Consider the following 27,469-nt stretch of genomic DNA (forward strand, 5'->3'; position numbering starts at 1 on the left):
ATTAAACATCTATTTAATTTCTTTACACATGTACACACCTAAACAGACTTTTACGTTAATCACACATATGAGAATATGAATTCTTTTTAGTGTATTTAAATATTTTTTTCCGTTTCTGCGTGGATCTTTTATCCCCTCCCCGTCCCTATGCCATCTGTTGTCTGCCTTTTGGTGATCTATACAGCCTTGTGTGTGTCCTCCAACATTGTGTTGTAAGCATATACATATTTATAAACGCTGATTTTTTTTCAGCGTTAACTTTTTAAAAATAACATCACAGGAGGCATCCTTTTCCACATTCTGTTTTTCTTCTTCATCCTTCTGGTGAGAAACTTTGTGGAAATAATTCTGACTCATTGATTCTAACTCATCCTTGTGAATGGGTGCTTGATTTATCTTGAGGTGAGTGTATCCGTGTATCCTGATCAAATTTCCAGTTTATGAAAATTCACTCTAAAGTCTGCTGTAGTAAACATTATTTTCCGTATGTTCATTGTCTTGCCTACAAGGTTGAATCTAGGAGTCAACTGCAGGATTTATTTATTTATTTATATTTTATTTTATAAATTTGTTATTTTATTTATTTATTTTTGGCTGCATTGGGTCTTCGTTGCTGCACGCAGGCTTCCATTGCGGTGGCTTCTCTTGTTGCGGAGCACGGGCTCTAGGCACGTGGGCTTCAGTAGTTGTGGCACGTGGGCTCAGTAGTTGTGGCTCGTGGGCTCTAGAGCGCAGGCTCAGTAGTTGTGGCGCACGGGCTTAGTTGCTCCACAGCATGTGGGATCTTCCCGGACCAGGGGGTGAACCCATGTCCCCTGCATTGGCAGGCGGATTCTTAACCACTGCGCCACCAGGGAAGCCCAGAATTTATTTTTATATTTTGTGGGTGTGAAGTTTATTTGCAACAAGGCTTTACCTTTTGGGCAGGTGGACCAGGTCTGGAGTAGCCGGCATGGGACACAACCAGGAGCCATAGCTGCTGGATGTGCAGTTCAGATAAGAAACTCTTTGTGGCTCCGACATCCTCCCTTTGCACCCTCCCTGTCTCCGTGGTAGCGATCAAAGCGGGCAGATCCTGAAACGGGTGAGGTTTTACAAAATGAGTGTGCTATTTATCCTCTCTATATTTTATAGGCAATCTCAATGATCAGAGACAAGGGAATTTAAGAAGTGTGTAGAGATCTGGGTGAGCTTCCCAGAATTTATAGAATTTAAGCTGAATTTTATCAGAAAGCAGGATTAGGGAGACACCTATTGGAAGACATTCCAGTGGAGACCCACAGGAGCTCAGGGCAAACAGGTGCGTGTGGACAGGTGAAAGCGGGCAGAACCTGGGGTCACTGGGGAAATGATCTGGAGGAGAGAAATGGTCTGGAACAATGGAGAGGAGGCTTTAGTATCCAGTTTTGTAATTGGGACTTTCCTCCCATCTGGGTGTGGACTTGGTGAGTTTCCTCATTTGTGAGATGGAAGGACTGCGGTGAAGAAAAACGAAGGCTCTTACAGCAGGAGGCCGGGAGAAGGCAGGATGGGGGGAGGTCTTATCCTAAATGATTTGAATAATCTCAGGAAGGGTGATTAAAAAAATTGTTTTAGGCAGAATGTTTTAAAAGTCATTATCAGTATATCTCTTAAATGTGGATCATTTGAAACTTCTTTAACATTTGTTATTTGAAAACAAAATTTCTTCATCTCTAATTTTCACCTTTCTATCATAATATATATACTGGCTTCCGCATTTTACTCTCTTGCGGTGGCTTTGCTGGTGTATCAAATTCCGTATCTTGTTCTTTCCTGGTGGCTTGGCTGGTATGTCAAATTTAAGGACCAGCTACACTTTGGGAAACCAGCTGTCAATTCCGGGGAGAAAATAGCTACTTTCATAGTATGAAAACTTGTTAAAACATAAGTCGACACAGACAGCTTTTAGTCAGAATTCTAAATGACATGGAATGACGTCTGTTTGATGCTCGATAATAAAATACTAACTGCTTTATGGTTATTGGGTAAGTAGTTGTTAGATGAAACAAATGCATTCCAGATTTTCTTTGCTGCTTTTGATAATCAGTTTACTTTTTCTAGTATTGCTTATAATTATTTAGAAGTGATATTCATCATATTAATGAACTATCTCAAATACTGATAGACATGCTTTTATGAATTGACAGCACCTAGAGTTATGATGAAGCTATTGGCATTGAAAAATAACATAGTATGTGTTCATGAATATTAAATTAATATTCATGAATATTAAAGAATGAATGAATGAATGTAAAAAAATAGTATTCAGAAAGAGAAAGAGAAAAACAAATATCGTATATTAACACATATATGTGGAACCAAGAAAAATGGTACAGATGAACCGGTTTGCAGGGCAGAAATAGAGACACAGATGTAGAGAACAAATGTATGGACACCAAGGGGGGAAAGTGGCAGGGGGTGGTGGTGTGATGAATTGGGAGATTGGGATTGACATATATACGCTAATAGGTATAAAATGGATAACTAATAAGAACCTGCTGTATAAAAAAAATAAATAAAATTCTAAAATTAAAAGAATAATATTCTATGATTAATTATTTAATCAATTATTATATAATTGGTTTGTCTAATAATAAATATTTATCAATTTGTTTGCTTAATTTATTATTAAGTACCCTAGTACTATTTTTATGTAACCTTGAATAGACAAACCAGTGTGTCGTTTTATGAAAAATACAATGTTTCATTATATTGTATTTGCTTATCATAGATGCATGTGAATCAAATAAACGTCTGGGCCACCTTCTTAGCAAGGCCTGATGTGTACTCAGAGGTTCAGGATTCCGCAGGTGGTGGATGAATGAAGGATAGAAATGACCCACCTGTGGACTCACAAATTAGGAACTTCTTTTTCTAGAGCTCTGTGTTTTGGAAGTCTGATGGATACAGTGGGTGTTTCCCCAAAACGCTTTTCTCTGCCCGTCTCTGGCAGCTTGTGTTTTGTGGGAAGATTGATCCTTTTTCCTGCCTCAGGACGGGCTTTCTGCCTCCAGACAGTGGTTTCCTCCGGTGGTATAAATCGTTCCCATTTTCTTAGCCAAGAGGATTAGTTCAGGAATGAACACTTGGCCAGAAGCCAGGAGGACCCGGCGGTGGTCGTGAGGGTTTTGGGGGGATCAAGCGTCTGACTCTCCAGAAGGAGCTGCAGAGGTGGATTCTCTCTTCCTCTGAGCCCGACCTGGTGCGAAACCTGAAGGATAAAAGCCACACATAGGTGGGGAGGGGACAGAACCGTGGATGCTGAGCTGGAGTCCATTCGAAGGATATCGGACCAACGCCTGCTACTTTATATCTTTTTTTTTTTTTTTTTTTTAGAAATTCACGTTCTTTTATTTATTTATTTATGACTGTGTTGAGTCTTCGTTTCTGTGCGAGGGCTTTCTCCAGTTGCGGCGAGTGGGGACCACTCTTCATCGCGGTGCGCGGGCCTCTCACTGTCGCGGCCTCTCTTGCTGCGGAGCACAGGCTCCAGACGCGCAGGCTCAGTAGTTGTGGCTCACGGGCCCAGTTGCTCCGTGGCATGTGGGATCTTCCCAGACCGGGGCTCGAACCCGTGTCCCCTGCATTGGCAGGCAGATTCTCAACCACTGCGCCACCAGGGAAGCCCCTTTATATCTTAACATATTTGGAATTGGGTTCTTTTACTTGTAGCTTAAAGGATTTTAAATGATTCAGAAATCTCTCTCTCTCATTTTTCTCTCTGTCTTCTGCTATCTTGCCACCAAGCTTAGAGTCTTTAATTTTTCTTGTTCCTTCTTTTTCATCCTGGGTGAGAGAATTCTGCAACATAGACGTCTGTTATATAGCCCCAAATACCAAGCTCATCATTTTCAGTCATGTACTTCATATATCTTGATGGAACCATAATACTAGGAAGTAAGGCAGTTTATTATAATTTTTATGCAAAAGAGGCATAAGATTAAATTTTTAAAAATGCATCATATCAAATTTAAGTTATAAAAATTTTAGGTGAATTTTATATAGTATTTTTAATTTCTGTGAACTTCTTAGTGGGTATTTATCAATCAGAAATAGAAACATAGATGACCTAACCAAGTATCTGAAAACCTAGTCTAGATAATGGCCTTTGGTATTCTATAAAGTGTTAACTCATTTTGCCTTCCTGGTTTAAGGAGAAAGGCAAGGTGAACCATGGACGGGAAGTGCCGTATAGTGGGCACGGTCTCTTAATTTTTGCATCTACTGCTTCGTTCAGGTGTCTCAGTTAACTACCAAAGTTTGCCAATATGTGCTCTACCTGGATTAATCTCCATTTCTTAGATGTCTATTTCCTATTCCACTTCCTGTTATTAGACTAGGGAGATGACTCTATTACTGAAATAGCTACCTACAAATTAATCAGCAAAAATAAGAAAGGTCCCTAGTTTTATTCCTGAAACTTATTCCTTAGTTTTTTTTCCCTGAAAAATTTTATTATACTACTCATTCTTTGTTTTGATGTTCAAACCAAATGTATTTTTTAATAGAAAATATTCTTATTCTTTATATGTAATTTAGTAGCTTATACCCTTGGTTTTATTCTTTCCAATTGTTTTGCGTTGACATTGTACTCTTTCTCGCTGATCTGCCTACAGCTTAGGTTGCTCTGGAGTACACATTTCTCATTTGTTAATTTGGGTGGAGTCTTAGAGTCCCTCTTGAACCTATGAGTGATCTCCTAGACAAACACCAGCGGAACCGCTCTCTCCCTTGCCCTAGGTTTTGGTGGGAGTTGACCTTCCTCCTCCTCCACCCCTGCCACCCTGAAGAAAGCAGCGCTCCACTGATGGGTAGAATGTACCTCCCACTGACTGGGGTCAGTAGTAGAGTGGACATGACAGAGAGTAGATCTGCAACATGAAGGACAGATTGATAGAATTTACCTAATCTGAACAACATAAAGAAAATAGAATGAAAAAAAATGAGCAGAGTCTCAGGGATCTGTGAGTCAGTAACAAAATAGCTAATGTTCACAGGATTGAAGTCCAAGAAAGAAAGATAGTAGAACTCAAAAAGTATTCAAAGAAAAACTGGCTGAAAACTTCTCCAATAGGGTAAAAGACAAATATACAAAACTGTAGGGGTGGGAAAATTTTTTCCTCAATCCTCTTATGTTCTTTGGCAGAGCCCTGCAAATTAGACTGACAAAAGACAGATTAACAGGAGGAAAAGGAGTACAAATTTTACTTGATGTAAATTTTTACGTGACACAGGCACCTTCCTAGAAAAGGTCTAAGAGCTTAGATTCCATTTTTAACATAGGGTGATAAACTTTAAAGATGTGACTTCACAAACAAAAAGGGTTTTTAGGCTTCTAAGGGCTGCAAACTGTGGGTAGGTAGATGTGTTAGAGAGACTAATGCAAGGTAAGGGCTATCTTAGCAAAAAGGCTTCTTTGTGAAGGTTCATTCTGGTGCCAACTTTCTGTCTTCTTCATTATCGTAAAAATTCCCTGAGGGGGGATTTATGGTGGTCCTCCTTTATCAGAAGTTTCTGCTTTCAGTCAGATAAAGGAAACTCTGGGAAGGCTTCTTTCTACATTCATCATTGAATCTCAAAAATATTCAGGTCAAAATAATCCTTATCCCAAAGTGGCATATTTTGGGGTGGCATATTCTGATCCTTTTCACAGTTAAGTAGCTGAGTAAACCCCAAAAAGGATGAACACGAAGACTTCTGTGCTGATAGATCGTAACTAAAACTTCTGAAAAATAAAGACAAAAAACAAAACAAACAAACAAAAAACCTTGGATGCGTCTTAGGAGAAATGACACTTTACCTGCAGGGAAACAGCAATTTGAATGTTAACAGATGATTCATCTGAACCATGAAGGCCATAAAAGTAGCAGCTCACGTGTTAAATCCTGAAAGAGAGGAACTGCCAGCCATGATTTCTATCCAGTAAAAATATCTCTAAGTATAAAGGGAAATCAGGACATTCTCAGTAGAAACAAAACTCAGAGAATTTGTTACTAACAAACCTACCCTTAAAGAATGGCTAAAGAAGGTCTATAAAGAGAAAGGAAATGATGACAGAGGAAAGGTTAAAACTTCAGAAATGGAAGAAAACATGGGAATGAGTAAAAATAAGAATAACTATGATAGACTACTCTTTTTCTTAGAAGTTCTTAAATGGTATTTTATAGCTGAAGCAAAAAATGATAACCACCAAGTGATAGGATGTTCACTGGATGCAAAAGAGATACTTAAGAAAAGTATATTTAAGGAGTGGGGAGCATGCAGAGACCTAAGTGGAAGTAGGATTTCCTCCTGAAATGATAAAACATCGATAGCAGTAGGCAGTGATTACGTACTGTATGTTCTAATACCCAGAGTGACAACTAAAAGGATTATATAAAGCAAAACATTAAAAAGACAACATAAATAAATCAAGATGCAACCCTAAGTAATATTCAAGTAACCCAAAAAAAGGTAAAAAAAGAGAAACAGAAAGTCAAGAAATGGAGGGATGCAAGCAAAAAGTATATATTAATATGGCAGATTAGAGCTCTCACACATCAATAAGTACCATTAATGTAAATGGTCTAAATACACCAATTATAAGGTAGAGATTGGCACAGTGGATCAAACAAAACAAAACACCATCATTTATATGCCATATACAAGAACATTACTTAAAAGACAGTTATATAGTTAGGTTGAAAGTACATGAATAGAAAATATACCATGAAAACACTAATTTAAAAAAGCATAAATGGCTATATTAAAATCAGGTAAAGTAGACTTCAGATCAAAGAAAATTACTAGAGACAAAGAGGACAATTAAATAATGATTAAAGGGTCAATTAACAAAGAAGACATAGTAATGCTAAATGTGCATGTGTTGAGCAAAAAAGCTATAAAATTTGTGAAGCAAAAATAGTGACAGAACAGGCAGGAGAAAAATTCACAGTTACAATTGAGAACGCCAATAACCCACTCAACAATTGGAAGAACTACCAGACAGAAAACCAGCAAGGGTAAGGAAAGACTAATCCCATCACCCAACAGAATCTAACTCACATATGTGTGTAAACACCACACTCGACAATAGTAAAATACACATTTTTTCTCAAGTACCCATGGAACATTCACCAAGATAGAGACCATATGATTGTTCATAAGACAATCTCAATTAATTTTTTTAAATATTTGAATTATACAGAGTATGTTCTTCAACAATAATGGAATCAAACTAAAAATCAGTAAGCGAGGACTTCCCTGGCAGTCCAGTGGTTGAGACTTCACACTTCCAATGCAAGGGGTGCAGGCTTGATCCCTCATCGGGGAGCTAAGATCCCACGTGCCGTGTGGCATAGCCCAAAAATAAATTAAATAAATTTTTTTAAAAATGAGAACTTAAAAAAAAAGAAATCAATAGGAAAAAGATAAGAGGAAAAATCTCCAATCACTTTAAAATAAACTACACACTTCTAAATAATCCATGGATCAAAGAGTAAATTTCAAAGGAAATATTAAAAGTAATTAGAAGTGAATGAAAATGCATATACAACATATCAAAAGATGAGGATTCAGCTAAAATAGTGCTGATAGGGAAATTTATAGCATTAAACACTCACATTAGAAAAAGAAAATGTTTTGAATTAATAGTCTAAATTCTTCCATCCATAAATTCTAGTAAGAAGAGAAAATTAATTCAAGTTAACAGGAAGAAGGAAATAATAAAGGTAAAAGCAAAAATGAATAAAATTGAAAACAGGAAAACTACAGAGACAATGAGTGTAATAAAGAGTTATTTCTTAGAGAAAATCAAAATGGAAAACTCTAGCAAGATTCGCAAAGATAAGAGATAAGACAAATGCCACCAGTATCAAGAATGAAACCAGAATATCTCTACAGGTTCTGTAGCCATTAAAAAGATAATAAAGAAATACTACAAAAAAAAAAAAAAAGAAATACTACAGACAACTTTGCTTTCATAAATTTGCTACCTTAGCTGAAACGGACCAATTCCTCAAAAACCATAAACTACCAAAACTCAACCAAGGTAAAATAGAAAAGCTGAATCTTGCTGTAACTATAAAAGAAATTGAATTTGTAATTTAAAAGCTCCTGAAAAAGAAGTCTTCAGGCCCAGATGGCTTTACTGAAGAATTCTACCAAAATTTTAAAGAATTGAGACCAATTTTACAAACACAAAATAGAAGAAAAAGAAAGATTTACCAACTCATTTTATGAGGCTAATATTACCCTGATATGCAAACTAGACAGAGTATCCCAAAACCGCCCCAAAACTACGGATCAATATCTATAATGAAGTAAGATACAAAAATCCTCAACAAAGTATTAGCAAATCAAATCTAGCTGTTCATTAGTATGTTATCTTGTTTTGTCCTTGAAATAGTCATATGGGAGGTATGATCATTATTTCCATTTCACAGTTGGAAAGGGGGCCTGGGAGCTGACATAACTAGCCCTGATCTGTAACCTTGGAATTCGCATAACCTGGATTTCAGTCTAGGATGTCTAACTCCAAACAAAACTGGTCTCTTAACAATTACAATAATAACATACATTCCTTATTTTCCTTTTTCCGGCTGAAACTGCCAATTGCCAAAAAAATTATCTATTTTTCCTCCTCCTTCTTTAGTTGAAAAACCCTAATGTTAACATTTTGCTATTTTATTAAAAGATTGCATCCTTGCTCCTAGGTGTGGCCTTGTTACTAAGTGATGCTATCGAAGCGACATTATTCCGTGGGATTTCAGTCTAGTTTCCTGAGGTCGTTTGGACTGAGCTGCACCTTCTCTCCTCCTTTTGACTGCCCGTTGGGCTGACAGGAGGACGGAGTCCCAGGGACCCCTGTTGGAGCATGCGGTGAATTGAGTATGCTGTTTTGTGCTGAGGTAGGGAGAACAGAGGTTTGCAGGCTGCTTCTCAGACGATAGTCAGGAGCTGCCATAGATATTATTGGATGTCCTGCTTTCCAATTCTTCTACGAGAGAAAGAAATCACTATCTTGTTTAAACCATGGTTATTTTGGTTCCCAGATATATGGAATCTAACTTGATCTCACTGATGCTTCTTCCATATTCTTCTAATTAATCCTAATACAGATCATAAAAAGCCATACTAATCTTATTTATATTCAGTTCTGCTGATGTTGGAAATTTAGACATAATCCTTGTGCAATTTATTTATATCCAATTGGGCATTTTTATTTGCTCTGGAAGGAATGATGTATTTTTGAGATTATTTCACAAATCTATCATCTTTTTCCTATTATTTTTAAAAATTGACATGCATAGACGTTTTTAATTAAATTCTGTGGAATTCGTACTCGTTGGGCTTTAGACAGAAATGGTTCCTTCAGGCTTCTCACAGTATATCGGCATTGCCAAGGAAGTTGCTTTGCCTGCAGCCTGCCTCTGCGGACTGATTCATGACGGCCGGCACTCGCTGAGCTCGGAGAGCAAAGGCTGAATCTGTCAGTGTCATATCAGCTCATCTCTGACTTGGGAGATATGTCACTTGATATTAGTATTCTGCAGGATTCTTTTGCCACCTCATAATTTTTTCTCTTATTGCATTAATATTGATGCTTCATTGGTATTTCTTTTTTTTTTTTTTACCTAATTTTCATTCCTTTAAAAGGGGCAACTTATATGTTTCCTCATGTTAATTTCCTTGGAATATTTTCATAAGACTCCATATTTAGGTGAGATGTATCAGGATAATTTAATGGAGTACTTTATTAAAAGTATCTTAGGGTGAGCTACGTAATGTAACCAGATGCTTTAGATCCTTTAAAGGGAAGTAATATTTTGTAAAAACAAAGAAGCAACCAAAAATTTTTTTTAAAAACCAAATATTAAATCACAGGTCTCTAGGGCATGACTTATGTCTTTGATCATTGATGTTAAACTAGAAATGCTTTTCTCTATAGGCAGAGAGTTTGAATATTGTAACAATTTTGAAGTAAAAGTACCTATACTTCTGCTGGTTAGTGAGTTATTAAAATTTTTTTAGGGATATTACATTAATCTGTGGCACTAATGACTATCGTGTTAATAACTGAGACATTGTAAGTTTGTCTTCTGGTTACATCCAGATATCAAACATACACTGTCAGGAAAATACAGGCAGAAAGGAGCACTCCCCATGATTGTCCCCTGTGTGTAAACGTCGATGACATTTCAATTGGATCATGTAGTTGTCCACCCTCCCTGCCCCCCGCCCCCATAAAAAGCTGTTACCAGCTCAGAGGGTATTGCAATGCGAAGGAAGGTGCCTTAGCCTGTTTCTTAGCCGAGCTCGTGAAATATGTAGGCAGGCACTTAGGCCACTCACCCCGCGTGGAGAGATGGCTCATTCCTCGCGTCAGAGGTGCTAAGGTGTGAATGTCTGCGTCCCTCCAAAATCTGTATGTTGAAATCCTAACCCTCAAGGATGATGGTGTTGGGAGGTGGGGCCCTTGGGGGGGGTCATGAGGACCTGAGGGTGGAGCCCCCATGAACGGGATTAGCGTTCTTATAAAAAGACCCGAGAGAGGCCCTGTGACGACACAGTGAGAAGGATTGGCTGTGAAGCTGGGAGAGGGCCCTCACCAGACCTAACCAAGCTGGTGCCTTGAACTTGCACTTGGCCTCCAGAAGTGTGAGAAAACAATTTCTGATGTTTACGAGCCCCCCAATCTACGGTGTTGTGTCGTAGCCAAGTGAACTCGGGCAAGAGGAAACCACTGACGTGATAAGAAATAGCATCCATCGCCAATAGGAAACGAACACTTGAAAACAGCTGCTGATGGAACTCCCGAGAAAAAGGTGTGAGTGCATTGCTGGCCTTTTGACTCCTTTGGGGGATGACAAATGGGTGTTGACTGAAACGCACGCTTATTCTAACCTATTCTTTCCCCATCTTGTAGCACAAGCATCTCTGGAAAAAACAATGAAAGGTTTGAAAACAGCAAGTTCTCTATTTAGCCTGTGGTTGTCTCTCTAAGACAAAAAGACATAATTCCATGAACAGACCACATTCCCCATTACCCTCAGAGCAGCTGTCACATTGAAAATTGCAATGACCCCTGTGAACACTTGTTACGTAAACAGGGTGAAAAATGGTTTGAAGGGCTGGCTGACTCACAGCTGACCCTGCCTTTATGATGAACATGAAGGGGAGAGAAGCACGCACTTCATGTTCTGGCCGGAGAAGCGGGGAAGGATGCAATGATATAAATTTATATTTGACCCTCACGAAATGTTTCTTTCATTTTGCCCAATTCAGTGGTCCCAGGTCCATGTTTAAACTTGCTCGTATGTGTGGGAGGTGCTGGAAGCTGCCACATGGTGACACTCATCCCTTTATACTTGGCATTGAATGGCTTCCTTTGGTTTTTTCTGGCTGTGCCACGCGGCATGTGGGATCTTAGTTCCCCGATCAGGGATCGAACCGGCGCGCCTTGCGTTGGCAGCGTGGAGTCTCAACACCTGGACCGCCAGGGGAGTCCTTAAATGGCTTCCATTGAATTTCCTAAAGGTACATCAGAGTGGGTCAGAGCTTTGCCAATGTACAGATAATTGTGAAAACAGCTCCAATAGTAAGTGGCTACCTAGGCAGCACTGTGATCCTTTACCTGCCAAGTCCCACGACCTCTCCTTGGCGGGGGGCGGCCAAGACACATTACAAGGTCCCCGCTATTGCAGGCGCCGTGGGTAAGCTCTACGTCAGAAGTGGATAACTTGACCACCGGGCAAGGATGGGGGTGAGACAGGCAGTTAGTCCACGTGGGGAGACCATGGACCTCAGTCACACACGGGCCACAGGCCCAGGAGGACGCGACAGCACGTTGCCATGAGGGTAACTCAGCACCAGGGAGCGATACACTGAGCTACCTTTCTTGGGTGTGGTGCTGACCGAAAGCCAGTACAGGGAGACACCTCTGTTTCGTCCATAGGAGAGGATATTTTTAGCTCTGCCTAAATATCCCACCTGGATAATTTGGTGAAAAGAAGTGATGCAATGCTCCTGATTCATCCTCTAGGTAAATGACCACATTGCTTCTCAGTTTGTGGTTTCAAGGGCATGTGTACAATCTTAGTTTCTTCCAATGACTTTGAGAAATACCACGACCATCTAGCGTAGAAAATGCCAAACGGCATAGCTGTCATAATTCTGTGTGGCCGTAAATCAAGATGGTCTGTTGCTAAGGCATCTGCTGTGTATAACGGGACGCAGATTGTGGTTGCCTGTGGCACGTAAGGACTAGATTTGCTCTTCTGAATATAAGACTGTGTCTGGGGATGAAACACATGTAAGGAAATCAGAAATGGAAACTTGCCAGCCTAAGGGAGGTGAGTTTGGGATGCTTCTGTTAGCCTGATAATTCCTCTCCGGAGTTTTCAGTCTGTGGCCTGGTGACCCAATATTAGTATAAGTCCTCTCCTAAAGCACGCAAAGAATGTTCACAGGTGGTTTCATGGCATTCCCAAGTGGAGACACATTTGGGAGGTAAATACACCTAATCGCCAGTCTAGTGGAAAACACGATAGCTTAGGGCTCAGACCGTTTCTCCAGTAGCACCGAGGAAGTGAATGCCCAGGGGCGCGGCACACGTGATCACCTGGTCAGTGTGGGCCGGGCTACGCCATGTTCTCTAGGGATTTTAGACGCTGGTCTTGGTTCCTAAATCAGGTCAAAATCTAGGAGACACATCACCCTGATGGAAAAGACTGCTTTGGGGCACTTAACGAGCACTCTTCTAGGACCCTGGGCCCAGCTGGAAATCAGAGAGGTGTCAACGGCGCTTTAGGTGAATAGCCGAATTACGTAATTACCCAAATAGAACACTAAACCTTCAGCCTCGGGAGATGCCCTGTGCTTTCACCAAGTGGGGAAGCGTGGATATTCTAATCACTATATCAGTAGATGTCTTAAGAGTCTGCGTCCAGGCTAAGAAGGTGTGTATGTGGGACAGTATATACGGAGAGACTATGTTACAGCAGAACATCATGACATGTGCCCTAAATCACTGTTTCTTATGATCAACATATGGTTGGGTTTGTCTTTCCATCCACTCGACAGTCTGAGTCTTTTAATTAGTGAGTTTAGACCACTGACATTTAAAATGATATATGATTCCAATGACTCCATTTATTTCTTCTCTCTTGGCATATCAATTTTTTTTTAGTATTGCCCTTGAGTTTATTGTATACATTTAAACTAATCCAAGTTTTCTTCCAAACAACACAAATCACTTTTTCATGGGTAGTGAAGATATTTTATTACAGAGGGTTCATAATTCCTCCTTCCCTTTCCTATAACATTTCTGTTGTTCATTTCATATACTTCTAAGCTATAACCATCAAATGTTTTGTTATTATTTTAAACAAACTCTTATCTATTAGGTCAGTTAAGAATAAGAAAAGTAGATTTTATTTTACCATTTATTCATTTTCTAATGTCTTTCCTTTCTTTATGTAGAGCTTAGTTTCTGACCACTCTCATTTTCCTTCTTTCTGAAGAATTTCTTTTAACGTTTCTTGCAAAGCAGGCAGATCTACTGGCAACAAAATCTCTCAGTTTTTGTTTGTCTGAGAAAGTCTTTATTTCTCCTTCACTTTTGAAAGATAATTTCACAGGGTACAGAAATCTGGGTGGTTGTTTTTTTCTTGCAATATTTTAAGTATTTTGTCCCACTCTTCTCTTGCTTTCATGGTTTCTGAAGAGATGCCCGATGTAATTCTTACTCCTGCTCCTCTGTAAGTAAAGTTTTTTTTCTCCTCTGGCTTCTTTCAAGATCATCTCTTGGTCTTTCAGTTCTGCAGTTTGATTATGATAAGCCTAGGTGTAGATTTCAACTTGTCTGCACTGAGCTTCTAGCTGTTTGTCAGTTTTAGCTAGGTTTTCCTGTCCTCGTACTGGTTCCAGCAGCACGTCTGCCCCTGAGCTTCTGCTGGTGAGTGTGATTCTCTGTATCTGCCTGTTCTCTCTAACTTCGGGGGCAGCCATGTGCCGTTTGACCTCACCTGTCTGATGGATCTAATAAGAGTTTTGATTTTCAGTTGGTTTAGTTTTTTCTTGTTGTAGGTGCCATGACTTCCCAACTCCTTAAATGCCCGACTGGAAATTGGAAGTTACCTAAACCACTTTGAATATCTTATTCTCTTGTTATTCCATCCTTTAAATCATGAATAGCTGTTGTAAGTTTCTATTTTAGGGAATTTATTTGAATGAACTCCTCTAAGTTCATTTTGATGATAAATTCTCCCCCCAAAGGGGGGAAATATGTATGTCTTAGAAAGGCATACATGTGTGTAAAGTTGATAATAAGTATGTTGATACTGGGTATGTCTATATGCTGTGTCTTTAGAAGGACAATCAACTGTGAATAACTCAGTCATATTTAGTTGCTACAATTTCAAATATTTGTAAAGTCAAATATTCATATGTATAAAACCTGATTTTGCATATTCCCTCCCCCATTTCCATGTCACACCTCTCACGCCATCACCACCAGTAAAGCCACTGCCTCTTTTTCTCACTATTTTGTTGTCAAATCCTCCCTACTCAGCTTGGATGTCATGGTAAGTTGCTATAATTTCTCTTTTGCAGGCATTCTTACCCCATCATCTCTTTCTCCTGTTAAATTCCTGAGAGAAAGCTAACGTTGGCAGAATGCCTCAAGCCCTCCTCTGCCTGGGAACATGGCAAACGGACACCATCAGATCAAGCCAACTGTCCATACTTTCTCACTGTGTCTTTTGCTTTTGCTAAATGTCTGTTTGACAACTTCTATCTCTTCATAAGTTTTGAATCTAGCCCCCTTCCACGTTCTGTTGATGGTCTTCCTTTACGTATCATTGAGAAAAATGGAAATCCTCTTCACCTTTTCTGTTTCCTAACCAGCACATCAGCCAGGTGCGTGCCCCTCCTCCCTCTTCTCCACCTCCTTCCCCGTGACGGGGAATCGCTGTCTCCGCTCCCGTCAGAGACCTGCCCTTACCTGAGAGCTGGCCTCGCTTCTCAAAGCCTGGCTCCTGCTGGGACCGCTCCTCTCCCCTGCACCATCAGTACAGCTATTTTTATTATTTAAGTTCTTTCATCCTAAAACCACGTTTTCTCCTGATGAAAACATCTGCACTTGCCTCCTTGCCCACACGGTTTCCAGCTGTCCCCTCATCTCTCCGCTCCACTGAGTAGAAGCACGAGATCGCCTGTGTTTACCCAGAGGACTTGCTGAGCCGCTGTCCTCTTTCTCTCCGCACGCGCTCCCCACCGCGACCCTCCTTGGTCAGGCTCTGGCCTCACGTCCGTGTCCTCACATCCAGCACTTGCTTCTCTGTTTATTCCTCACCCAGATGCTTTTCAGTATTTGACACCATTCACCGTGTTTTCCATCTTGAACACTTTTTCTCTCCCCTGAGCTTCTATCCAAACAAAAGTTCAGTTTTTCCTTCTATACCATATTCCCCATGAGCTCCCTTTCTTTTCTTTTCCCTTGTTTGTCTTCCTTTTCTTCTTGTCTTTAAAATGTTGCAGACCTGGCTCCCGGGCACTTTAACCTTGGCCGTCTACCTGCTCTGTCTGTGATCTCAACTCTTTCATGGCTTAAATACACCTATAGGTCATGACTCTCAAATATATTCCTAAGTCCTGACTCGTCTCCGTATAACTCAGGCCTGTATGTCAGGGTGTGCCCTTGACTTTTCCAGTTGGGTGTTAAATAAGCATTTCAAACTCAACATGCCCCCAGTAGAGCTCCCACAACCATGGTTCTCAAAGCCCAAGTTTTGAAGTTAATCCATCATCAGTGATTGATTGTCTCCACACACAGTGCCCAGAGTCACTCCATCCGCAAGTCTTACTTATTCTGTGCCTGGAAAACATCCTGAGCCCGACCTCTTCTCACCACCTCCACCTTTATTTCACCGCCATCCGTCACCTGATTCACTACATCCTTGTCCCACTACTTTCATTCTAAATCCTTGATACCAGTTTTTCACACAGTAATCAATAGAAAGGTTTTCTAAAATGTGACCATGCCGCACCCTTGCTTACATCTCTGATGGCTTTTTACCCCAAATTTATCTTTGCCTAAAAGTGTCTGCAAGATCTGGCTGTGGTTTTCTCTCTAGCCTTTCTCTCCCTAACTTACTGTGTTCCGGCCTGACTGACGTTCAGACGCTGAAGTACATTGTGTTCAATCCCAACTCACTAGCGCTTCCTTCTCTCCTCTTCTTCTCTGATTTTTACACATCTTGTTTATTTTCTTTTGAAAAGGGCTTACCTGACCAACTAAGGAAGGAGTCATTCAGTTACTCTTCCACGATCTCATTTAATGCCCTAACTACTAGTGGGACACTAATTCATTAGCATGGAAACCTCATGAAAGAATGAGTCTCCCGTGTGTTGGTTGCAGCGCCCGGCACTGACTACACATCAGTGATGTGCGTGAGGTGACAGACCCTCCGGGGATGAAGGGGGCCCAGTGGGGCGTCAGGGAAATATCTAAAGAAACTGGTCCTACCAGATGCGAAGAAGAGGAATATTACTTCAGAACAGAATTAAGCGGTAAATAAATGTGTTTAATTCAATCAGTGGGTGGAGAGCTTTGGTTGGTAGGCTTCAGATTTAACTCAGATAAGTCTGTAGACCCTGTAGTCCTCAGTAGTTGTGGAGTTCTGTTCTTGTGACTATAGGGCTTCTTGCTCTCAAACAGTGTCTGGGGTACAAATCAGGCCATCATCCTGGCCAAGTATCTCTATGGGTGATATAAAAATACTGAAAAGGGAATCTCGATTTGTTTGGAATGATAATAATTGTCAGTGGGTAAGCATATTGAATATGAATTCCAGAAAAACTGGAACTAAATATGAAACATTATGAAGAAAATCAAGCCCATTTTCTGAATATTCTTGTGTTCCATTGAGAACAACTGCAAACATTTAGTATTGTTTTATTTATTATGCTTAAAAGAACTTGGCAGGTTAGAGGCTTAACAGATAAAACTTATTTTTCTTTTTGAAATGTGTAAAGAGACTCATTACCTTAACATTTATGATTGAAAGTTATAAAGGAATTTTCACTAAGATTTTAAGCAGTATTGTAATATTTAGAACTTATAATAATCAACTTTATGAGCATAACTCATTAGATTTATAAGACTTATTTAATAACTAGAAATACTTTGCTTGTTAGATAGACAATTAGGTACTTACGAAACTGCATATATTAAATTTATAATGTTTACAATGTATAAAGGATTTTAATCATCTAAGATATAAAAACCTTGTAAATACTTGATAAGTGGTACTATACTTATAAATAGAGTAATATGTATAAAGTAGATTTAATAACAAATTATTTTTACTTGTACTTCAATAAATTAAGTAAATTGAATAGTAATTTAAAAATAAGTCTTTACTGTAAATATAAGCCACCCTAGTGAAGTTAGAAAGGCCCATATTCTCATGCACATTCACACTTTCACCTCATTTGAGCTTTACAAATAAACCCTTGTGAGATGGATATACATGTCTTACCTCTGCTGCTTTAAGATGGGACACATACATTCCCATGAGCTTAATCAATAAACGATAGCCCTTGCCATCGGGACCTTCCCAGTTTATTCCACCTGAAACACTTTGCTTATCCTTTACCTTCCTCCTCTTGGCTAATTTCTCCCTATCTTTTTCCAAAGAATCCTGCAAAATAGAATAGATGTGCTTCCCATGTATTTCCTTTGCTTTCTGTACAAACCTCAAGACTGTCCTTAATGGTTGTTGTAATGGTTTATTTAGCTGTTCCTAGACCCTAAGTGCATTGACAAGGATCCCATATTTTTCACAATGAAAACCTCAGTGTCTTGCATATTTTTTTCAATTTTGATGAATAATTTCTTTCTTTGGTTTCCCCAGCTTTATCGGAGGATGATTGATGTGTTAAACTTGCACATATTTAAGGTATCCAGCAAGAAGAGAACATAGGGAGACAGCTCACTGACACTGATCTTAGCGATGATTTTTTGGATGTGACACCAAAAGCACAGGCAAAGAAAGCAAAAATAAACAAGTGAGACTACATCAAACTAAAAAGTTTCTCCATAGCAATGGAAACAATCAGCACCTATAGAAAGTGAGAGAATATTTACAAGCCCTATATCCAATAAGGGGTTAATATTCAAAATATATAAGGGACTCCTACAACTTAATAGCAAAAGAACCAAATAACCCAACTGAAAAAGTGGGCAAAAAACCTGAATAGACATTTTTCCAAAAAAGACATATAAAGGATCAACAAGTACATAAAAATGCTCAACATCACTAATTTTCAGAGAAATGCAAATCGAAACTACAATGAGATAACACCTTGCACATCTTTTTAGCACATAGTAGGTACTAAGTGAACACTGTTGTTAATGGAAGCTATTTTGTGGGAAAAGCCATGTAGCTAGAGCTTAAATGCAATAGAGATTCTACTCCTAAATTCACCTTTCCTCCCCCAAATCAATATCTTAAAAGTCTCTGAAATAAATATATTATGAAAATTGTCCCTCAAGATTGGAATTGGAAAACCGGATTTTGAAATATTGCCCTATATTTTTTTAGTCTATCGGGATATTCTGAAATCAGTTCAAATTGTCAGTGGGTAGTAAGCCAGTCAGCCCAAACAGGGCATTAGGAAATAGAGCATGTGAGTTGGAAGCTAAAGAATATACATGTATACAACACATTTTTAACTTCTAGGCTACCAGCATCTCCAGCACCATTACAATCAGACGCTGGTCAGTGCTGTGTATGGAATAAGACCACCACCCTCCAGGATCTGACGGTCCAGGTAGAGGAAGCAGAAGTCACAAGGGATATGGGTCAGTGCAGGCTAAGTGACCGTACGTTGTGGGACTACAGGAGAACTAAGGGTGCCCCGTGGGGTGGAGCAAAGGAAGATGTGCTCATGGAGAATGTGCTTCAACAGTTTCTGTACCAAGGGCAGTGCCTGGTCCATGGCAGGAAATAAGTATTTATGGAGTGAAGGAATAAGTGAACGTGGGATTAAGTGGGGTCTTAAGGAAATGATTAGTCAAATACATTTGGCCAAACTTTATGAATAAAAATTATCCATAAACCCTACGATCCTTTTAAAATATCTTGGGACTGTTGAATTAATCTAGTCTTCCCTGGGTTTCCCTCTCCAACATGTGTGTTTTAACAGGCTCATTTAAAAGCCTTCGCCTAAAGAGTGATTATTATGCAATGTTAGAGGTGAGTGTTGGGGAAGTGTCTGTAAAGAATAGGTTTCAGAACTAGTCACAGCTCAGCACAGGAACAACTACCTGCTCTAGTCTGAATGAAACATTTAAAAAGAGGCATGAAAGAGGTTTAGTGGCAGACGACTATGGTTTCACATTTGCATTTCCATTTGGAGAAAAGGCCAGGGTGGTAAGAAAATAAGATAAAGGGATTTGGCAAACACATCCTTGTGTTTATTTTCAATGTTTTCATTTGTGGTTATTGCATTTTTGCTACTTTTACCTTTAAATATATTTGCGATATCTTAGACTATGTATTTGCAAATGAGAGTTTGAGGAAATTTTTCAAGATAACATATCTCAAGTAAAATTATCATAAGTTCAAATCAGCTCTTGAACTCTTAAAGTAATTAAAATGGAATGCAAAGTCAAGATGAACTTTATCGTGTAAAAAAACTAATGAATTAATTAGAGTCCTCAAATATACAATGGTTTGAAGGAGAATTAGAATTTTGATGCTGTGTCTTCAGGGCTTATTTCATTTGTAGAGGTCAAAAGATTTAATGATTTTGAATTCGCAAATACTTTTAATAACATTTTGCAGCGATAATGGAAAACAGGATTCAACAGCAATACTCACATTGCGCTTGACAAAATATCATGAAGCAATTCATCCTCTATGTTTAATCTACAGATACTCCGGTTTTCATTAACTTTACAAGTGTTGTTTGATTGAGTCAGATCAATATATTCCCACAAGTAGCATTAATTTATATGAGAGGGAAAAAAGTTTAAAAGATAATTTACTTTTCAGATTAATTCAGGTTAATACATTATTCACAAAAATTCCAGCTAGTCTTTGAAAATAATTATAAGAATTTTGTTGTAATGAACAACACTCTGTCAACCCCTTTCCATGTCTTAAGCCATGATACTTTCAAAACAGTGCCATTTAAATGTGTGGAGAATGTATATTCCAAAGCAGTTCGAATATATGGTGCAAATTTAAAAATAATTGAAATTCAACTCTGCTCAAGAATATCAGGTTAAGTTTTAACTATCTTAGCTATGAAAAGTAATAATAAAAGACAAAATAAAACTTCACACCTATAGTTCTTTGGTGCCCAAGACTAGTATGTATTTTAGATTTCCCATTTTCCCCTGTATCACATATATTCTTAGCTCTGTTTTAGAATTTGAATTTTCAGTTTTCCTTCATCATGTTCAGCCCAGTCCCTCTTTTTAGTGTGAGATACCTGCTTACCGCAGGGCACTTACCTGCTTTCCAGGTTCACCTAATATTAGTCTTGATGGAACCACCAGATTGGCTACCCATGCCCTTCGTCATGTCACTGATTGCAGGCGGTGGTGGTGTCATTATCTTAGCAGTTATTTGGATAATCCTATGTAATTATACAGGATGTGGATTTTATTCAGTTATTACCACACCTTCCAGGGTTATATAAAATGTTAACATAATAAAGAAATAACTGTGTCAGACTAATTCTGCTTTTTAATTATTCATGTTAGCATTGCAAATTTATAGTGTTGATTCTGGGGCATGGTTCATGTTCTTACTGAGCTTGCTATCTCCATGTCTGGATTTACGGGCGAATGCCAGCCTCATCTATAGCTGGAAATCATAGTTTTGCCCAGGTGCATTGAAGATAAACAAAAACAAAAAAGACAAAATGACAATAACATATGTCCAGTGGACCTTAGCTGCATTTCTGTTTGCTCAGCTGAGTCATTTGTCTCTGTTTATCTTCTGTCTCCTGTTGCTTCTAATTTCAATATATTGTACACGTGGATAGGCTATATTCACATGTTGGTGTTTCCTTCTATCTGCGGAGGTTCTGCGGAACATGCTGACCAGCTAGGACAAGTGGGGAGTCATATAACTATTGTCTGAAATTACATGGCCAAAAAGTAGTTGATATCAATATTTATTTGTTTTTATATTTAGATCGCCATGATTAAATAATGGGGCGATCATTAAATCTACAAATGGCCAGGTTAGAAATCAGAACACCTGGATTTATCCTTTTATTCATATCTGTTATTATTTGCTCAGGCGCAGTGCAATGGCCGTGTTTCTGTGTGGCAGGCAGAGCTACTTGCTATGGTGATTCAGGAGCCAGACCCCTTTCTCGGGTTCTGCCGTTGCCGGGGGCTGCAGGTGTACATGTTATGAGAGGGTGCGGATGACACCTTACCGTCTGTGACAGTGGACAGGTAATGTAGAGCCTGGATTTCTACTTCTTCATGTGTAAAACAGAGAAGATAGACGAGCCGATCTTCTAACACTAGTCATTTATGATGATGAGTCATAGAAAGTGGACCACTGCAGGGAATTACATAAGAAAAAAATTAAGGAACATATTTTATATGCAGTTTTTATATTCTAGAAACATGTGCAAAGCTTTCTAAGTTTTAAATCTTGCACAACTCTTATATGGAAACAACACAGGAAAAATAAACTATAGATCTACCAACTTAGAATATAAACTGAAATATTCTACAGTATTTAATGTCAGCGTAAATGAGTATAATTCATTACAATAATAAAAAAGATGAAGTTTAAGATATCTAACAAAATAATAAAATATTTCATATGAGAACAACTGCAAATTAAGACATTCATTTGCATTGAAAATGCGTTTAATAACATTCAAAAATATTTTTCCATATAATCCTTGGGAAACTAGAAATAGAAATATCTTCTTTAACATTTTAAAAAATATTTATACCCTACTATTAGTTAACATTATAAATTAGTAAAACAGTGCCTTTAATTTGGGAAAAGAGAGGTCTAGATTGCCTACTGTCATGACCAAAAGTTGTGTATAGGACAAATAAATGAGAGATATAATTGCTAGAACGGGGAAAGCATGATTGCTATTTGCAAATGATGTGATTACATACTTGGAAAACCAAGAGAAGCAATATAAACATTCAGAGAACCTCAACCCTGACACAGACCCCAATGCTTTGTGTCAGTTTGCAGTGAGAATGCTCAAGAGGAGTTTTCAGTGAAATGTCCAGATATAGGTTAAATTGGAAAAAAATTTTCCAACATATTAACTATGAACAATTGAGATATATAGTGGGGAAAAGGGTTACATTCACATAGCGTCAATTTATTCAGTCAATGCACTTTTATTGCACAGAATGTGAAGGTTCTTGGAGATAATGAGAGTGAGTTTGGATTTGTTCTAAGGCAACAGGAATTTGTTTCTCACAAAAAAAAATACATCCCAATACACATAGGGAATAGTCAATCTCAGTAATAATAAAGAGGTTTTTTAAAAATGCCAAACCCAGCAATCAAAAGAATATCATGTGGGCAAATATTATTTATAAAAGTAATTATTCTTAACACATTATAGGCACAGTGACATAGAAACTTCCATGAAAACATCATGAATGGCTGTTCCTTCCTATAGTTTTAGACATGCTCATACTCTATGAATTTTTGACTTCCTTGAGGATTATATTCTAAGGAAATAATCAGAGATGTTGGCAAAATAAAGATATTCATCAAGATTTTATAGAGAAAAAAAATTTTTTTTTAGTAGTGTTGAACTGACTAATAAACTAGGGGCTGAGTACTACTGCTTCAGAGTAAATAGACCTTAGATGAGAGTCCCACTTCTGCCACCTACTATCTGTGTGATACTGGACAACTTTCTTAACCTCTTTGAGCCTCAATTTTCCCAGCTGTGAAAGAGAAGTGTAATAACATGTGAGTTTAAAAGATCTAATGCTTATGATGAAACTTATGGTATAATGTTGAGTGAACAAGTAAAATACAGAATGTTAACTAATATATAATACAATTTTTAATTACACAATCATGTTCTGTGTGTATAAACTGTATTTGGATATACATACACTATAAGCAAGGCTTGATTTTAGGTATTAACTACATATTGTATATACACATATTACACACAAAGCATTGTTAATTTATTTATTTATTTATTTATTTATTTATTTATTTTTGGCTGTGTTGGGTCTTCGTTTCTGTGCGAGGGCTTTCTCCAGTTGCGGCGAGCGGGGGCCACTCTTCATCGCGGTGCGCGGGCCTCTCACTATCGCGGCCTCTCTTGTTGCGGAGCACAGGCTCCAGAGGCGCAGGCTCAGTAATTGTGGCTCACGGGCCCAGTTGCTCCACGGCATGTGGGATCTTCCCAGACCAGGGCTCGAACCCGTGTCCCCTGCATTGGCAGGCAGATTCTCAACCACTGCGCCACCAGGGAAGCCCAGCATTGTTAATTTTAATAGTTAGAAGAAAACCAGGCACAGTCTTGGCTGTCATAGTGTTTACCATCAAGGAGAGAAAATAGACACACAATTAATTAGATAAAAATAATTAAATAATCACAAAGGAGCACAAGCATGGGATTATGGGTTAAGGTAAATATTTCTTATTTTCTTCATTTTCCAAATTTTATAAATTATGTATTACATATTGGCTTGATTTCCAGAAAAATGAAAATTTGATTTTAATTCATCATTTATGTATACAGTTTTAGCAAATTAATAAGGGGTCTTCAATATAACACACACAGATACACACACATGTACAGAGTCAGGAGAGAGAGAGAATGAGAGAGAGAGAACGAGAGAGAGAACAAACAAGACTTTAAATACTTACATTGTTAAAAGTCTCTTTCTTTTTATGTCAGTCTTTGGGCTTGGGGCAAAGTAGATGCCAGAATTCATGAACCCTCTCAGAAATTTAGAGCATCTGCCTTACAAGTTGGAAGTCAATCTTTGAAAAATCAGGGCAAAGGTAGGAACTGGCAACCTTGATCCAGATAGACAGTGTCCCCTGGGTGCTGGGCATGCTTCCCCTCCCTGTCAATCCTGAGGCTGCGTGCTGGGCCTCCTGTTCCGCGAAAGCCCATGGTTGCTCCCCCGCCTCCAGTCAGAGTCTCTATGCAAGGCTCCAGGGTCTGCCTGGCAGCTTTTCCTGCCCTCGGGCTAGTGCATTAAAACAATTGATTTGCTTTGTGATGAAGAGAAAAATACTTAGAACGGAAAGAAAGTAAAATTGCCGAATGCCTTAAAAAATGGGGAAGTCAAGGTAAAAAGAAACTTGGAAAAGTTATAAATCAGGTGAATGATTCTCGAACTAGGGAGAGAAGAAAAGCTCAGAGCAAAATGCATGTCCTGTGATTCTGTGTGGATGCAGCACACACCACGTGCGAGCTACAGTGTGAAGAAAACTTACGGATGAGGTCAGAGAGTGTAAAGGAAAGGCATGAGCGTGAATGATATCTTCCTACAAAGATAGTCATGAAGAAAAGATAAAAATTAGTTCCCTGACAAGGAGATAAATGCATTCAAAAGACTTCAGAAAGAATGTCAGTGTACTTACACATCATTTTTATAATAATGGAAATAAAGAGATTCTTTTCAGAAACCTATAATTTGGCAGCATTTTTGGGAATAATGGTTAAAAGGAAAATAACTACATAATCCACTTACTTGATTATTTGAAGCACACCTTTTTTACAGAATTATTTGTGAACAAGATGCAAGCATAAATATAAAATACACCAAGGAACTACAACTTAGACCATAAAAGATATGTTGCTCATCTAGAACAGGTTAAAATTGGTAAAATTTTCACTTTTATATCATCTATCTATCTATCTATCTATCTGTCCAATTTGTGCATAGTCAAATTACAGAAATCATTGAAATAGTGTAAAGTTACTGCAGTGGAAAAATTGTGAGACAAAAATCCAAGTCTGTAAGAAGCAACTCAACTGACTGTTTACTGTGATTCACTCATTTCTTCTACAAACATTCATTAAGTGGCTAATCCATGACCTTGGCAAGGCAGTGAGAATTGAACGGTAAAAAGACAGAGTTTTGTGGCTGTAGGTCATAGTCTAGATAGGAACACAGACAAAAACCTAGTAAACACCCATGAACAAATTCACAATATGGTTAAGTTATAAGTGAAACAAACATGGGACTGAGACAGAACATATTTGGAGTGTCAGGACATGGGGCTATGGGTTAAGGTAAATATTTCTTATTTTTACCTTATTCAGTGTCAGTCAGGGAACCAGAAACCATACCAAGGGCATTTACGTCTTGTATTGATAAGGAAGTTTATTAAAACTTTAGCATCCAATCAGGGAACCAGAAACCATACCAAGGACATGTATGTCTTGTATTGATAAGGAAGTTTATTAAAAATAGTTCAACCGTCACTGGATTCAAACTAACAGGTAGGCGAATAATGCTAGTAAAAAATGAGTGACATCAAAGCAGAACATTCTTCATGTTAATTAAGGTTATTGAAATCAAATGCCTCATCTCCTGCACACTGACATGGTGAAAAGAAAGAAGCAGCTTCATTCTAGAAACGTGTTTCCTCGTTGGCATTTACATTTTGGCCAAGATGGAAACTATGCTATTATTAAAAATACTGGATGACTGGGAAGTCTAATTATAGCACAAGAAAAAGAATGTTTGGATTAACAGCTTCCATTCACATACACTACATTTAAAAAATTTCAAAACCATACAAAGAGGTCACCACTGGCAAAAGCCCAAGATTTCAAGAAAGCCAACCACATTAGCAAAATTGAAGCTTGGAGTAAACCGAGAATATTGGCCTGAGACTTTTAGATTTGATAGTTCTTTCTTTAAGCAACCTATTGCTTATTTATGTAGATGTACCAGTTCATTTTAAATGGATAATATTAATAATTTTGCGGTAATTTTAATCCAGGCTCAGGAGCTTATATAAACCTTTTATTTCAGGGGTTTCTCTCTAATACTGCTCCAGCAGGAGAATGTGGGTCCCCCCTTATTACACAGGGGTAGGCAGAGGTCCAAGGTCCCCACTGGGCCTTCGTTGATACATAGTGGGAAGCACCCTTGCTGTTGCTGGGCATGGACGGAGGTTCCCGTTCCCACGGGTACTTCCCTGCCCCGGGGGTCAGGAGGGCTTCATCACTGCTCCCACTGACTGGTCTCCACTGACACCAGCCCAGTACTGAAGGGGAGGGGGACCTCATTACTACCAGGTGGAGGTGGAGGTTGTCTCCCCATCTGGCCTCCAGGACGTCACTGGTGGTGGGGGGAGTCTTAGTCACGTCTGATGGAGATCTCTTTGATTGTTTAGCTCATTTTTTCTATATTGGTTTGCTATTGTTGCTGCAGCAAATTAACACAAACTTAGTGGCTTAAAACAACACACATTTATTCTCTTTCAGTTCTGGAGGTTTGAGATCTAAAATCAACATGGTAGCAGGGCTGTGCTTCTTCTTGAGGCTTCAGGAGAGAATCGTTTCCATGTTTTTTCAGTTTCTAGAGGCTGCCTGCATTCTTGGCTCAGGGCTCCCTCCTCGTATCACTTTAACCCCGTTTCCATGGTCACGTTTCCTACTACTGACTCCGGTCCTGCGGCTTCCCTTTTATCAGGACCCATATGACCACACAGCCCACGGGCGTAATCCCAGGTACTCTCCCCATCTCAAAATCCTCCACTTTATCCTATCTGCAAAGTCTCTCTGAACACACCAGGTAACAAGCCACAACTGCTGGCATTCAGACATGGTCCCCCATCTTTGGGGGGGGTCATTATTCAGCCTACCCCACATCCATCTAAACCATTGTTCATTCTAATGGTTTCCATCACCAAAATGGCAACAATTTTACTCTCAGTCTCCGTCTTTATCACCCTGATGCAGGCCTCCATCTCTTACCTTGACGTTGGCCATCCAGAGGCTTCACACAGCAGCAAGAATTGTGAATTAGAAGCCCAGAAGGCTTTTTGAAAGAGATGGAAGTAGGGCTAGACTTTAAAAGGACGCTGTAACGCTCTGATTACAAAATATGAGTGTGTAAACAGCATTCTAGCCATGGGTACTTTGATATAAACGGGCTCACGTTAATTGAATTTCTTCACATGCGAGACCTTGGCAATAATCTTTGCTTGGATGAGTATACAAGCAGGCAAAAGATCAGTAGAGGCCGAATGTGTTATATTATCTGAGAGGAAACTTGTGTGTCTGTTAGGCTGTGCTGTTGAGACAAGAGGAGTGTTGGAGAAATGGACAGACATTGAAGAACAACTATTGAATGGAGTTAAGAATGTATTTCCATGGAAAAGGAACTTAATTAAATTCAACTAACCTTGATTGAGCATGTTCTGTGCTAGACTTGACTAGGAAAAGTCTAAATATATGA

At 38.9% G+C, this 27,469-nt stretch overlaps 1 long non-coding RNA gene across 4 annotated transcripts in view; it reads left to right on the forward strand.

Moving 5' to 3' along the window:
- The window catches only part of LOC103010026 (uncharacterized), a 389,852-nt gene that overhangs the window by 243,709 nt on the left and 118,674 nt on the right, over positions 1-27,469 (forward strand). Inside the window, exon 4 of one of the 4 annotated variants that reach the window (XR_009005837.1) lies at positions 21,324-21,484. The exons of the other annotated variants lie outside the window; for them this stretch is intronic. This is a non-coding gene — a long non-coding RNA (uncharacterized LOC103010026). The remainder of the gene's footprint in view (positions 1-21,323; positions 21,485-27,469) is intronic. 4 annotated transcript variants of the gene reach the window in all.

The sequence above is a fragment of the Balaenoptera acutorostrata genome, chromosome 17 (assembly GCF_949987535.1).
Source record: "Balaenoptera acutorostrata chromosome 17, mBalAcu1.1, whole genome shotgun sequence".
Taxonomy (NCBI): Eukaryota; Metazoa; Chordata; class Mammalia; order Artiodactyla; family Balaenopteridae; genus Balaenoptera; species Balaenoptera acutorostrata.